Raw genomic sequence first — 13,606 nt, forward strand, 5'->3', positions numbered from 1 at the left:
ACAGATTGGAGACAATTTTAAATAGTATCTGGTCACAACACACCCACTCCTCTGTACAAGGCTTGAATTCCCTCTGTAATATCCCCGTAAAGATTGCCCCAATGTTTCTTGAATTGAAGCACATTCCATTTCTGGACTCTGTTATAAGACTATTCCTTCCAGGACACTCATGATTTATCTCCTTGTAGTTCTGACCCATTGGGTCTAATTGGAACGAACTCATCTTTGGGCTGTAAAGAATATTGGAAGCCTTATAACAAAATGTCCCTATGTGATGCCTGACTCTTCAGTTATGAAAATGGACACAAAGTATTGAAATCTCATGCCCCAAGCCACAGGAAATTGCTGGTAGAGCCAGAGAAAAATCTGGCAACTGCATCCAATGGAGATGTAGTGTGGGTGGGTGTAGCCTCAAGACAGAGCACCTGGGTTTTAGGTATCCTTGTTCATTGTTTAGTAAGTATATGACCCTATGAATGCCTTCTTGGTATTCAGTTGACAGAAGTGTAAGTGTGATCTGGGTATGCTCCAAGGTGGTCCTAGAAAGTCCTCTATTACCATGCAGTAGCCTAGATGACTGAATAATAAACACAGACAACACAAACTCCTATCCATCTCCTCCTCCTCCGATTCTACAAATATTACACCTAGTTCTCTGAACACCAAGGCTGTATCAACAACTAATAATGAGTCTCACAAAAAAATGCCATTGTGAAATTTTTGGCAAAATACAAAAAATCCTCTCTCATGTTGAAGGAGGTTAAGTTCACACTCTGGAATTGCAAACCAGTTGCATATTTAAGTACTTGATAAATCTCCTATTAGAACAGCTGCAAACACTTGACTACTATGAATGGTCACATAATGGGATAGCATGAGGTCCTCTGCTTGCCAGCTGGCTCTGAAATCCTTGACTGGCTGATGATGTTCTACATGTTTCTTCATGGTCCTTTTGTTCCATCATAAAGCTTAAGTATGATCCAAAACTCCACCAAGAACAGAAGTCATGAGACCGCCTTCAGATATTGTCTCCATAGAATTCCCATTTCTATTGTTTTTTGTCATCCTCATTGGTGTTGCCATGCAGTGTGAGTTGAGGTCAATGTTTGATTAGGCTTCTTTCAATTTGCTCATTCTGAAAAATCCTACTTATATCAGTTAAAGCAGGGGAGTTATCCATCACCTGAGGTATCATGCAAATGAGAGGACTGAATTGTCATGTTTATTATGAAGCTACAGAAAAGACTTAAGAACACAGGACTACTTATCCTTTATTTATTTTTTTACTGTTTTATTTATTTTTGACAGGAGAGAGAGAGAGAGAGAGAGAGAGAGAGAGAGAATGAGCAGGGGAGAGGCAGAGATAGGGAGACAGAATCTGTAGCAGGCTCCAGGCTCTGAGCTGTCAGCACAGAGCCTGATGCAAGGCTCAAACCCGTGAACCATGAGATCATGACCTGAGCCAAAGTTAGACACTTAACCGACTGAGCCACCCAGGCACCTCAGGACTACTTATCCTTTATAACTAGAGTGTGAATAAAGGACCTATATGAACAAAACTAAAAAAAAAAAAATATTGAGGTATGTAAAAGACCTGAATTAAGTGGAAAGATGTACAGTATTCCTGGATGAGATGATGCAATATTGTAAAGTTATTGATTGGTCCCCTTCCCCCAGTGAAATCTATAAATTTAGGGGCGCCTGGGTGGCGCAGTCGGTTAAGCCTCCGACTTCAGCCAGGTCACGATCTCGCGGTCCGTGAGTTCGAGCCCCGCCTCAGGCTCTGGGCTGATGGCTCAGAGCCTGGAGCCTGTTTCCGATTCTGTGTCTCCCTCTCTCTCTGCCCCTCCCCCGTTCATGCTCTGTCTCTCTCTGTCCCAAAAATAAATAAACGTTGAAAAAAAATTTAAAAAAAATCCATAAATTTAAAACAATCCCAACAAAATCTTGACAAAATAATGTCAAAGCTCACCTGAAGTAGTAAAATTTATGATATTGCCAAGATATTTTTGAAAAGAGTAATAAGACTTTTCCTATCAGACATTTAAAGTATTATAGTGCCGTAATAATTAGAGCAGTTTGATAGTGACTCCACTATGGATTGATCAGTTGAAGAGATCAGAAAAGCCAAAAACAGACTCCATATATGTAATATGTAATTCTAAATCTGTGGAAAAAGGATGATTTATTCACTAACTGGTGTCATAACTGGCTAAACATTTGAAAAAGAGAATAAAGTTAAATTACTAGTTGAAACCAAAGTAAACTCCATAATGATCAAAGATGTCAATGAAAAAAACAAAAACAAAAATAAAAGGAAATCATTAAAGTATTGTTAGAAAGTATAGGTGATATATTTTTTAAGGTAGAAAGGGCTTTTTAAAGAATGACAATAAAGAAAAATAAGTGAACATTTTGATAGACTTAGTTGACTAGAAAACATTTAAACTTTTTAATCAAACTCAAAGACAACCATAAACTAATGAAAACATATTGGCATCAACTATGGAAAAACAGTGGTCGATTTCCTTGATATACAGAGATGAACAGTGCAGTAGAAAAATGGACAACAAACATGAAAAGTCAATTAAAAGAAGAAATATAAATGATCAATAAAAAATGAAAATTGTTGAATTCAACTTCACTAGAAATCATAGAAATACAAATTAAAGAAGATATCATTTTCATAAGTCAGATTGATAATGATTAAATACTAGTATTGGCAAAGAGGTATTGCTGGTAGGAGTATAAACTTTTTGAGAGCATTTTATAAAATATCCAAAAAATTTAAGTACACATAAGCTTTAACCAGTAATTCCACTTCTTGGAATGCTTAATAAGAAAACAATTATGTAAGTACAAAAAAAGAAGTACAATACAGCATTATGTAAACAGAGAATATTGGAAAAATTTAAATATCTAACATTAGGGAGATGACAAAATTATTCCATATTTATGCAGGAGAATGCTGTACAGTCCTCTTTTTTTTTTACTTGGAACTATGTTCACAATATTGTGTTTTGTTAAAACAACAAAAATGAAGTTACCAAAAAACATATTTCATTGAATCCTGCCTTTAATACCTGAGGCTTTATAGCACATCTATTCAAGTTTTTTTTTAATATATATATTGCAATGAAACTTTTTTACAAGTGAAATAGCACATGGAGGCCCAGATATAGAAAACAAAATTAAACCAAATCTGCCTGAAGTGGGCATAGGAAACTTAGAACTCATCCTGCTACACCTCTCATTTTCTCCCGTTCTCTGCAGCCTTAGCATTGTAGTACACTTTAGAGAAACTCTAGAAGTCCCCAGGGCTATGTGGAAAAGTTGAGACCTACTGATTTAGTCCAACCCCCATGCTCCGATTTTACAGATTAAGAAATTGAAACTTGGAGAATGGGGGAAAAACTTAAGGTTATAGCATGAGTCAACGTCAAAATAGGGACAAGGATCCAGGACTTCCTATTCTTAGTCCAGCAGTTTAGTGCTACTTTCATATGAGACAATAAGTGTGAAAACAACATAAAAACATAAAGATATACAGATCTTATCTATTATTATTTAAATAATAAACTCCTTGAATGTCAGAAGAGGCAAGGACCTCTGCAGAGATCATCTAGTCCAACACTCTCATTTTACAGAGATCCAGAAAGCAGAATGGATAAGACCAAGATTAAACAGTCAATTAGTGATGGGATTAAAACTGAAGTCTTGCCTATTATGTTCTCTGCACATTTGCTTTATTATTTCAAAATAATTTTCATATTCATTATCTTGCTGAGCCTTTTGTCAATGGAGGGAGGGTTTAGAACACTATCCTCAATTTATATAAGAGGAAATCTGAAATACAGAGTGATTACTGATACCAAAAAATATAGCTCAGTTTCAATAGAGAGTACATATGCTTTCTATTTAACCACTATAACCAAGAAAATATCTTATTTGCCTCTATCCTGACTTATGTGCCCTGAATGTTCTACATCTACCCATACTGCCTCTTCAAAGTGTGAAAGAGGAGTAACACTTGACTTCCTGAGGGAGAGCAAAGGAAAAAAAGGGGGAGGGGAATCCCACTGTACTTTGGGTACTATTCAAGGTGTCTTCAAAGATGTTACTTATTTTAATTCTTGTCAAAACCCTTTCAGGTAGCTACTATTCCTAATTTAGAATTGAGGAAAATAAGGCTCAGAGGCACTGAATGACTCACCTGCAGTCACCAGCTAGTAAGTGGCAGAAGCAGGATCAGAAACCAAGTCTATGACCTTCGATGTTGATGCTTGACTTTTCAATGTGATATCTCTTCTCAAATGGGCCCTAACACTATGCCTCAAAGACAGAGGCAGTGTAGAACAGTAAAAAAGCACAGAGGAGGAAAGAAGACTGAAGGACCAGCCCTTCTGTTTCACTGAATCATTATGTGACCTGGTGTGTTATCTCTATTTCCTTCTTGACCTTGGTTCTCCTATCTCAGGAGGGAATGTGGCAGACACTAAGAAAATAGGAACAACCTAAGGAAGGTGGATTCAGAAGTCTTCAATCCTAAAATTTGTAAGGAACCACAAAAGACCCCGAATAGCCAAAGCAATCCTGAAAAACAAACAAACAAACAAACAACAACAACAAACTTGAGGCATCACAACCCCGGATTTCGAGCTATATTATAAAGCTTTAGTCAGCAAGATGGTATGGTACTGGCACAAAAACAGACACATAGATCAATGGAACAGAATAGAAAACCCAGAAATGGACCCACAACTATATGGTCAACTCATCTTTGACAAAGCAGGAAAGAATACACTATGGAAAAAAGTCTCTTCAACAAATGATGTTGGGAAAACTGGACTACTTTCTTATACCACACACAAAAATAAATTCCAAATGGATGAAAAACCTAAATGTGAGGCAGGAAACTATCAAAATCCTAGAGAAGAACACAGGCACAGCAACTTCTTGTTAGACACGTAACTGAAGGCAAGGGAAACAAAAGCAAACATGAACTATTGGGTCTTCATCAAGATGAAAAGCTTCTCCACAGAAACATAAACCATCAAGAAAACTAAAAGGAAGTGTATGGAATGGAATAAGATATTTTCAAACGACATATCTGATAAAGGGTTAGTATCCAAATCTATAAAGAACTTAACAAACTCAACACCCAAAAAAAGGAATAACCCAGTTAAGAAATGGGAAGACCTGAATAGACACTTTTCCAAAGAAGACATCCAGACTAAAAGACATATGAAAAGATGCTCAACACCACTCATCACCAGGGAAATACAAATCAAAACCATGATGAGATACCACCTCACACCTATGAGAATGGCTAAACTTAACAACACAAGAAACAACAGGTGTTGGCAAGGATGCAGAGAAAAGGGAGGCCTCTTGCACTGTTGGTGGGAATGCAAACTGGTGTAGCCACTCTGGAGAACAGTATGGAGGTTCCTCAAAGAACTAAAAATAGAACTACCTTAGAATCAAGCAATTGCACTATTAGGTATTTACCCAAAGGATACAAAAATATTTGTATTTGAAAGGGTACATGCACCCCAATGTTTATAGCAGCATTATCAACAATAGTGAAACTATGGAGAGAGCCCAAATATCCATCAACTGATGAGTGGATAAAGAAGGTGTTGTATATACATATATACAATGGAATATTACTCATCCATCAAAAAGAATGAAATCTTGCCATTTACAATGACATGGATGGAGCCAGAATGTAATAAGCCACATGGACCAATCAGAGAAAGACAAATATCATGATTTCACTCACATGTGTAAATTAGGAAACAAAGCAGATGAACATATGAGAAGGAGGGGAAGATACAAGAGGGAAACAAACCACAAAGGACTCTTAATGATAGTGAACAAACTGATGGTTGTGGAGGGAGGTTGGTGGGAGATAGATTAGATGGGTGATGAGTATAAAGTTGGGCAGGCACTGGGGTCTGTTTATAAGTGATGAATCACTGAATTCTACTCATAAAACCAATATTGCACTGTATATTAACCAACTAAAATTAAAAAAAAAAGAATTCTTCTATTCATATTGGAATTTCTGATGGGAGTCTCAGAGTTCTCCTGAGTGTGACTCAAGGAGGACTGAAGCCAGTCTGCATTCTTATCTTGTTTTTCCAACTTCAACTCTCTTTACTGTAAGGGCTTCCCCTGGAAAATTAAAACACTACAGAAAAAAGGAGCTAAGTGCCTCTCCTTTGAGTGACCTACATAGACTGGAACAAACCCAAGGCCTGTTTAGCGTCATGCATCCTAAAGATAAAACTTTTTCTGGAGCTAAGACAGCCTAGAACCTCAGGGCTAATCACCCAAGGAGTGATTCTATGAAAAGAATTCCAAGCACTGTTGATTCCTAGAAAAATTTCCCCAAGATACTGCTTTTGGGCCTGTGGAAAAGGCTAGATGATACCAGGCACATAGTTTGTTCCCTGCCAAAAAGAAAGTCTTCTGTGAAAACGACTTAAAAAGTAGCAGAGTCCCTGTGATTCTAAGAATGTGACCATTTCCCCCACCTGTCCTACCCACCCAGAAACACAGGTGTCAGTTAACCCAGTACCACGGATGGGCCCTCAGCTAATGCTTTACAGGGAACCTCCTTAGGAGTGTTTATAAAGCTATGGTAATTCTTATTTCTTTTGACCTAATGGTTAACTTTAGTGAGAAGGGACAGGAATTGAGCCCATATTCCTCTTCTTTGCTTTCAGTGCCTTCCACAATCTGACCCAAGTTCCATAAAATGGAAGTGTAAAGACCACTGGCTGGACTGGCAGTCAGAAGAGCAGGTGTCAAGTCCCAGCTCCAATTGCCCTCAGCATCTCTGGACTTTAATTCCTCATCTAAAAAATGAGGATAAACATAATGGCATTGTCTACTTCATAAAGTTATACAAAACAAATGGTACAGAATGCATGTGTGATTTGTGAAAGGGATAATGTTAGACACGTTAGAAGAATTATAGGTAATATTACTGAGCTTATTTTGTCTTCTATTTCCCTCCATCAATGACCATCTTCTGACCATGCTGCTCTCCTCAATAAACATTCCATCTTCTTCCTGCTCTTAATAAACACACACACACACACTCTCTCTCTCTCTCTCTCTCTCTCTCTCTCTCTGCTAAAGCAGACACTTCAGTGTTCAGTTACAATCCATCTTCCCTAGCCACTGCCATTCACATGGGCCTCCTGCTTCAAGAGGACAGGAAGTAGAAGAAGGTAGAACTGACAATTTAGATGGTGGCTAAATCATGAATAGCCTGAATTCCATGCTATGCAGTTTAAATTTTAACATATAGAATTATTTGAATCTATCCACTGAGTTCTTCCATAGAAGGTGTTTAATTACTATCTTCTGATGAATAATGAATAATCTTTGAGTATACACCTACTATGTTCCAGGCAGTATTCTAGGTAGCCAGGGAAACAACAGTGCACAATACAGTCAAAGGCTTTGCCTGCAAGTTGGATGATCTTTTGGTGAAAACTGGCAAGTAATATATAAGTGGTAAATAATAAATATTTTCATATGGTGATACATACAATGAAGGAAATACAACAAGGTACTATGATAGAATGGGGAAATTAATTGAGGTAGAGTAGGGAAAAATCTATGAGGATATGGCATTTGAGCTGACACCTGAATGATTGAAGGAGCCAGACATACAAAGAGCCAAAGGAGGAACATTCCCAGGAGAAGGAATAGCAAATTCAAAGTCTTAATGTCACAAATGAATTTGGTGCATTCTTGGAAAAGCAAGTTGGCTAGTGGGGCTGACATATGATAAAGGGAGAGGATATGGTAGGGAAAGTTGACTGGGTGGCAATAGCAGGTTGTACATGGCAGTAATTCTCAACTGTGGCTACAAGTCAGAAACACCTGCAGAGATTTTACAAAGTATTGATGTCTGGTTTTACTCCCAGTAGTTCTGATTCAATTGATGGGGGGGGTAAGGGTGGCTGCTGTGATTGTTTAGTATATTCCCCACCCCCCATTGCTTCTAACGTTCAGCTAGGGGAGGGAACTGCTGATATTGGACCTTGCAAGTGAGTTAATGGCTTATGGACTTTTTACAGCTGACACCATATTAATAACAGGACAGATGCTTGACACTGGAATAACATTTGACAGTTTACAAAGTTCCTTGCTGTTTTTGCTCCTCTGGAGACTAGTGAGGTTCAGGCCACTCAGATAAGTAGTTCAGGGAGCACCAAAGAGATGATGTTCTTCAGATGAGATTTGGAAAGACCATCTGGGAGAAGTACAGGCTCCAAACTCACCAAGGAAAACACCACAAGAAATAGCCAGCTCACTTCTGCCAAGGTCATTTGACATTTGGTCAGACCCAAGTTTTATGTTTTAAAGCTGTCTTCCCTTGAGCTCTGTCCAGTGTTGTGCTAGAGTTGGCTTGTAGTGACTAATAAAAAAACAATTCTGAGCATCTCTTCCCAATTTCACATTCAGTCCTATAATATTGGTAGCTTTATATCAGTCCTGATAGCAGTATCTACATCATGGAAATTAGCAAACACTACAGTATCAGGGCTCCTCATTCACCTTGCCCCATTCTAGGCAGAAATCCAGTTTACTGACACACCACTGGTTCTGCCCTAGTGGTAGCTTTACTTTCTCCTAGTTGGGTCTGACTCTCTTGTTCTTTTCTCCCTATACTTTCACCCAACCACACCTATGAGGTTTGGTAATATAATTGGAATCACAGCTTGTGTAGATTCAATTGCATTTCAGAAGAATTTTGCTGTCTTCACATGCATTACCCAACAGATGTTTTCCTGAGCAGTAGTGTATAAATAACATTTCTTTAAACTGAATTCACATGTGAATGTAAATATGGAACATTTAAAGAAACTCTGTACTGAACACTTCTATAAGGCCAATGCAATAACTCTTGTAAAATTAACAGTCACTATTTCATTTATAAATTTTATCAGATCCAAATTTTAAATAATAATGATCTTACAATATTTGTGAAGGACAATTTGGCAAAAGCCTTCAAAATTAAAATATACATATGCTTTGACCCAACACATGTGTGACATGGCATTTATACAGGAACATTCACTGCAACATTATTTGTAATAGCAGAAGACTGGAAACAACATAAGAGGCCATCAATACAGTCATACAATACAGCCATTAATGGAACAATCTCCAAGATATATTGTAAAGTGAAAAAAATGAAGATGCAAAAACAATAAAGAACACTAGTTCTGTGAGGAATATTGATATATTAATATGTTTAACATATATATTATATGTTTATAAATACTCATACTATGTCTACAAGGGTATACAAGAAACTAATAAATAGTGGCTACTCCTGAGAAAGAGAACTGCATGCCTGAGGGATGGGGATTCGGAATTATCTTTCACTCTTTAACCTTTTGTAATTTTAAAATTTTGTATCATGTACATGTATTTCCCATTCCAAATACACATTTAAAATAAGCAAAGCTCTGTTATAAATTTCCCTATGACTTTGATACAAATCCTATTCCCTATTTGGGCTTCAGTATCCCTATCTACACAAGGGGATTATATTCCATAATACTTCAGACAGGAAGCCAAAAAGTGTTCGCAGCACATTCTAATTCCCAATTTTAGAGTCACTATTCATAACAGGTGTGTTGTCTATTCACCATACTGTGTAATTAGGGAAGCTGATCCTCTAACAGAGTCAAAGAAATATGTCTGTTATTAACAACAACAACAAAATGCCTACTGAAAACTCAATTGTTCAACCCTGTGCTGAAAATTCAAAAGCTACATATCAAGATGATTATAGTGTAGACTTTACCAAAATACATGTTTCTTGACAAGATTAAAGATCAGAGAGGAGGAGGAGGAGGAGGGGAAAGGGGAGGAAGAGGAAGTTGAGAGGAAAATAAAACAGAAAGAAAAAGGAAAAAGGAAACGAAAAGGTATGTGGAAAGAAAAACCCAAACCTGGGCCCCATTAAAGATCCATTGAACTGTGTGACAGCTTCAAGAAAAGCTGGAGAAGCTTTTAGTGCCTCCCCTAAATGCTGCCTCACTGAGGTCAACATTGCCTGTGGTGTCACTGCCATACCTACTGAGGGCTGAAGCATTACTGATTGGAGGAGGGGAAATGTGAGCCTGCATCCCAATTATTTCATAGCCATCTTCTTTAAGTCTCTCCCAAGGACTATTTTGAATGACTTCCCCTTAGGCAGTCACATTGTGATGGATTTATAGAACTAAGAAGCCAAAATTTCTTCCTGACTCTAGGAAAGCCCCACAAAGGTTCTGATAGTTTGGGATGGGGCACTCATGGAGGAATTAGTGGAAACTATAAAGAAAGGAGCCAGTGTAGTACCGTAGTAAAAAATGGGGCATTGTAGTTCCACAGATTGCATTCAAATATTTGCTCTGTCTCTTACTAACTGGAACTTGGAGCAAGTCACTTTGACTTCTCTGGACCTCAATTTAGTTTACTGTAAAATAGAAATAATAACTCATAGGCCTGCTAGGACATGTAAATGAAATAATGTGTGTAAAACAACTAACACAAGGTCTGGCCCTTGTAGACAGTCACTAAATATTGAAAAAGAAAGAGAAATAGAAACAGAGAGGAGTAAATGAGTGGGTTTTTAAATATAGGACTCAGGAAAAGATATACAAAGAATTTAGCAAAAGATAATGTCATCAGAAGACAAAATAATAGGATGATAATAATTTGTATAGTAAGAGAAATGCTATCACCCTGTAAATGTTAAATCAACTCCAAAGGTAAAAGAAGTCAGGAAAGTTGCATTTTACAAAAGGAGTAATCTTGATGGACAACATGAAATTTTACTAAGTGAACAAAGCACAGGTAGAACATTCCAGAGGATGTGATATATTTGAAAAGGCACAGAGGTTGGAAAGAGCCAAGATTGATGAATTTAACAAACTGTAAAACTGATGATTTGTTGGTCATCAAAAACTCTGTAACGTCACAAACACATTGACTCCATCCATTTTTCTCTCCCTTTGTACCAAAAACAAATGCTTTTCTTTTTACCACTACCTTAAGACAACCAAATAGGTTTGACTGTTCCTTCCTCCAACCTCTGTTCAGGACTGCATTTGGTGATTACTATCTGAAAGACCAGTAACTGACCATCAAGCATGACTGGGAAAATGACATCTGGAGGCTAGTGGGATGGTAGAATGAACTGCTGGCATGCTGACTGCTCAGTTAAAGCACTTTGGAATGATTTACCTTCCAACCATCAGAGAATGAGGCAGGGAAACTGGATCCATTGAAAAAAAGGTCCACCCATACCATCCATCCATTTTCCATAAATATAATGTGTTTTCCTATTATATATTTGAGTTCCCCAAAAGAATTCTCACCAAAAATATTTAAATCAACTGAATTATGAACTAAAATAATGGTCACTGACAAAAATGAGAAGTCTCTCATTAATCTTAAAATTTCTTTATAATGTAGAACCCCCAAAATATGTTTAATAAATGACTCCTTTCCACTGGTGATTAGGAAAGTCAGGAGAACTCAAAAGCACACGTTTCTACGCTTTCTTTAATGAAAAACAAACAAAACCAGTAAAACATCCAGGCCAAGTGGAGGAACATCAGCTGACAAACAGGTCTAACTTCATCTGCTGGTTTTTCACTGTCCCAAAGGTCCCTCGGTATTTGAGTGTCTATGCATTTTGGAGTACATTTTTCAGTACTAAGGGCACAAGAAAGTTTTCTCAAAAAACAAGAGTCATGCTTAGTAATCCAGGACAAGGAGACCTGCAAAATTCCAGCTTTGAAAGAGACCTACTCTTAAACATTAGGAATGTAAAATTATCTTCAACTAATGACAGGCAATGCTGATGTTATTCAGGCTTAGACATTCTCACATTGAGTGTACCCCTTCTTTGTTCCCTAATAAACACCAACCAGTAGGAATCAGTTAATATATACTCAGCATCTTCCCAAATCATAAACACCTCCACCTTGCATTTGTAGGTAGCTTTACAATTTACAGATAGTGTTCCCATGCACTGTCTTCTCTGAACCTCACACAACAATACATGAGGTATTCAGGGAAGTTATTATCATTTTAAAAATGATGAATCTGAGGTTCAGAATGGTTAACAGAATTGTCCAAGCTCATGCAGTTAAGAGATGAAATCATTGCCACAACCAGGTATTTTATCTCTTACTCCTATTCTTTTTCCCACAGTTTTCCTAACGGCAACAAAAAATGTTAAATTATAGTCACTCTGCTATGTTTTGAAAGGCATGAAAACCATTTTGCCTATTACATTAAGAGATATATAAAAATTTTAAAACCTAGACTTTCTGGAAATCAGTTATCTGAGAAAGTTTATTTAGGTGGAACATTTCATTTACCTATCAATAAGGGCTGGAAATGGGGATAATATTCATTATGTAACTCAATGAAAAATTATTAAACACCTATTAAGTGCCAGAATCTATACTAGGCACATGGTTTCTATTCCATAAAACAGAGAAAATATTAAGAGAAATTTGGGCAGAATTAAGAAATTAATTAATTAATTCAATAAGTATATATTAAATATCTACTCTCTGCCAGGCAGTGTTCTGGGTGCATACAATATGTAAATGAACAAATAATAAAAAAATCATTACCATGACTAGTATTATTTTAATGTGCATGAGGAGGTGCAGAGGGAAGAAAATAGATAATAAGCAATAGACTTGATTAATTAAAATATTAAGTAATATGTTAGAAAGCAACAAGTGCTATGGACAAAAAGCATGGTAAGGGGGATGGAGAGTGCTGGGACAGATTGATTTTAAATTGAGTGACAGAAGCAAACGTCATTGAAATGCCACCTAGGAAAAAACTTGAACAAAGTGAGGGAGTGAGCTGCACAGATATCTCAGGGAAAAGCATACAAGGCAGAGGGAATAGTTGATGTAAAGGCCCTGATGTAGGAGAATGCCTAACATGTTCTGGGACTGACAAAGAAGCCAGTGCAGCTACAGGAGGAGAAAAAGTGGTAGAATATGAGGTCTGAGGTACAACAGCAGTACAGATCATTTGTGATCCTATAAGTCATTAACTTTTAGGTCAAAGATTATTCTGAGTGAAGGGGAGAACTAGAGGACTCTGAATAGAGGGGGAGAATATGGCCTGGAGTACATTTTTATATGAATCACATGTGAAGAACAACATCTTTCTTCTTGCTTGCCAAACAAAAAACAACATTGGGGATCCTGAAAATTCAATTAACTTTCAGAGTCATTTTTCCTTGACACTTTAGATGTGCACTTTTTAAAGGTTGGGAACTGCTTAATCAAAACATCTTAGACTGGAGTAACGTCAGAGGAAATGATGGAGGGATGAATACTTCAAATTCTCTACTCCATAAAGGAAATTAGAAAATTGGGGGGAAAAAAGGGTAAAAATTAACCAAACAGTTGTAGCCAGGGAACATTTATTCAAAACTCTGTGGTGTTTAAATTTACACTATTCCCAATCACTCCTTCTCCAGTCCCATAATATGCATGAAAAACAGCCTGTATCGATGGTGAAAAACAATAGCCTGTTAACCACT

At 37.2% G+C, this 13,606-nt stretch overlaps 1 protein-coding gene across 1 annotated transcript in view; it reads right to left on the reverse strand.

Moving 5' to 3' along the window:
• The window catches only part of AR (androgen receptor), a 210,869-nt gene that overhangs the window by 47,656 nt on the left and 149,607 nt on the right, over window positions 1-13,606 (reverse strand). The gene's annotated exons all lie outside the window — the stretch shown is intronic.

This window comes from Lynx rufus, unplaced genomic scaffold, assembly GCF_022079265.1.
Source record: "Lynx rufus isolate CCGP_SWC_20201006 ecotype Redwood Valley unplaced genomic scaffold, mLynRuf1.p SCAF_30, whole genome shotgun sequence".
NCBI classification, from domain to species: domain Eukaryota; kingdom Metazoa; phylum Chordata; class Mammalia; order Carnivora; family Felidae; genus Lynx; species Lynx rufus.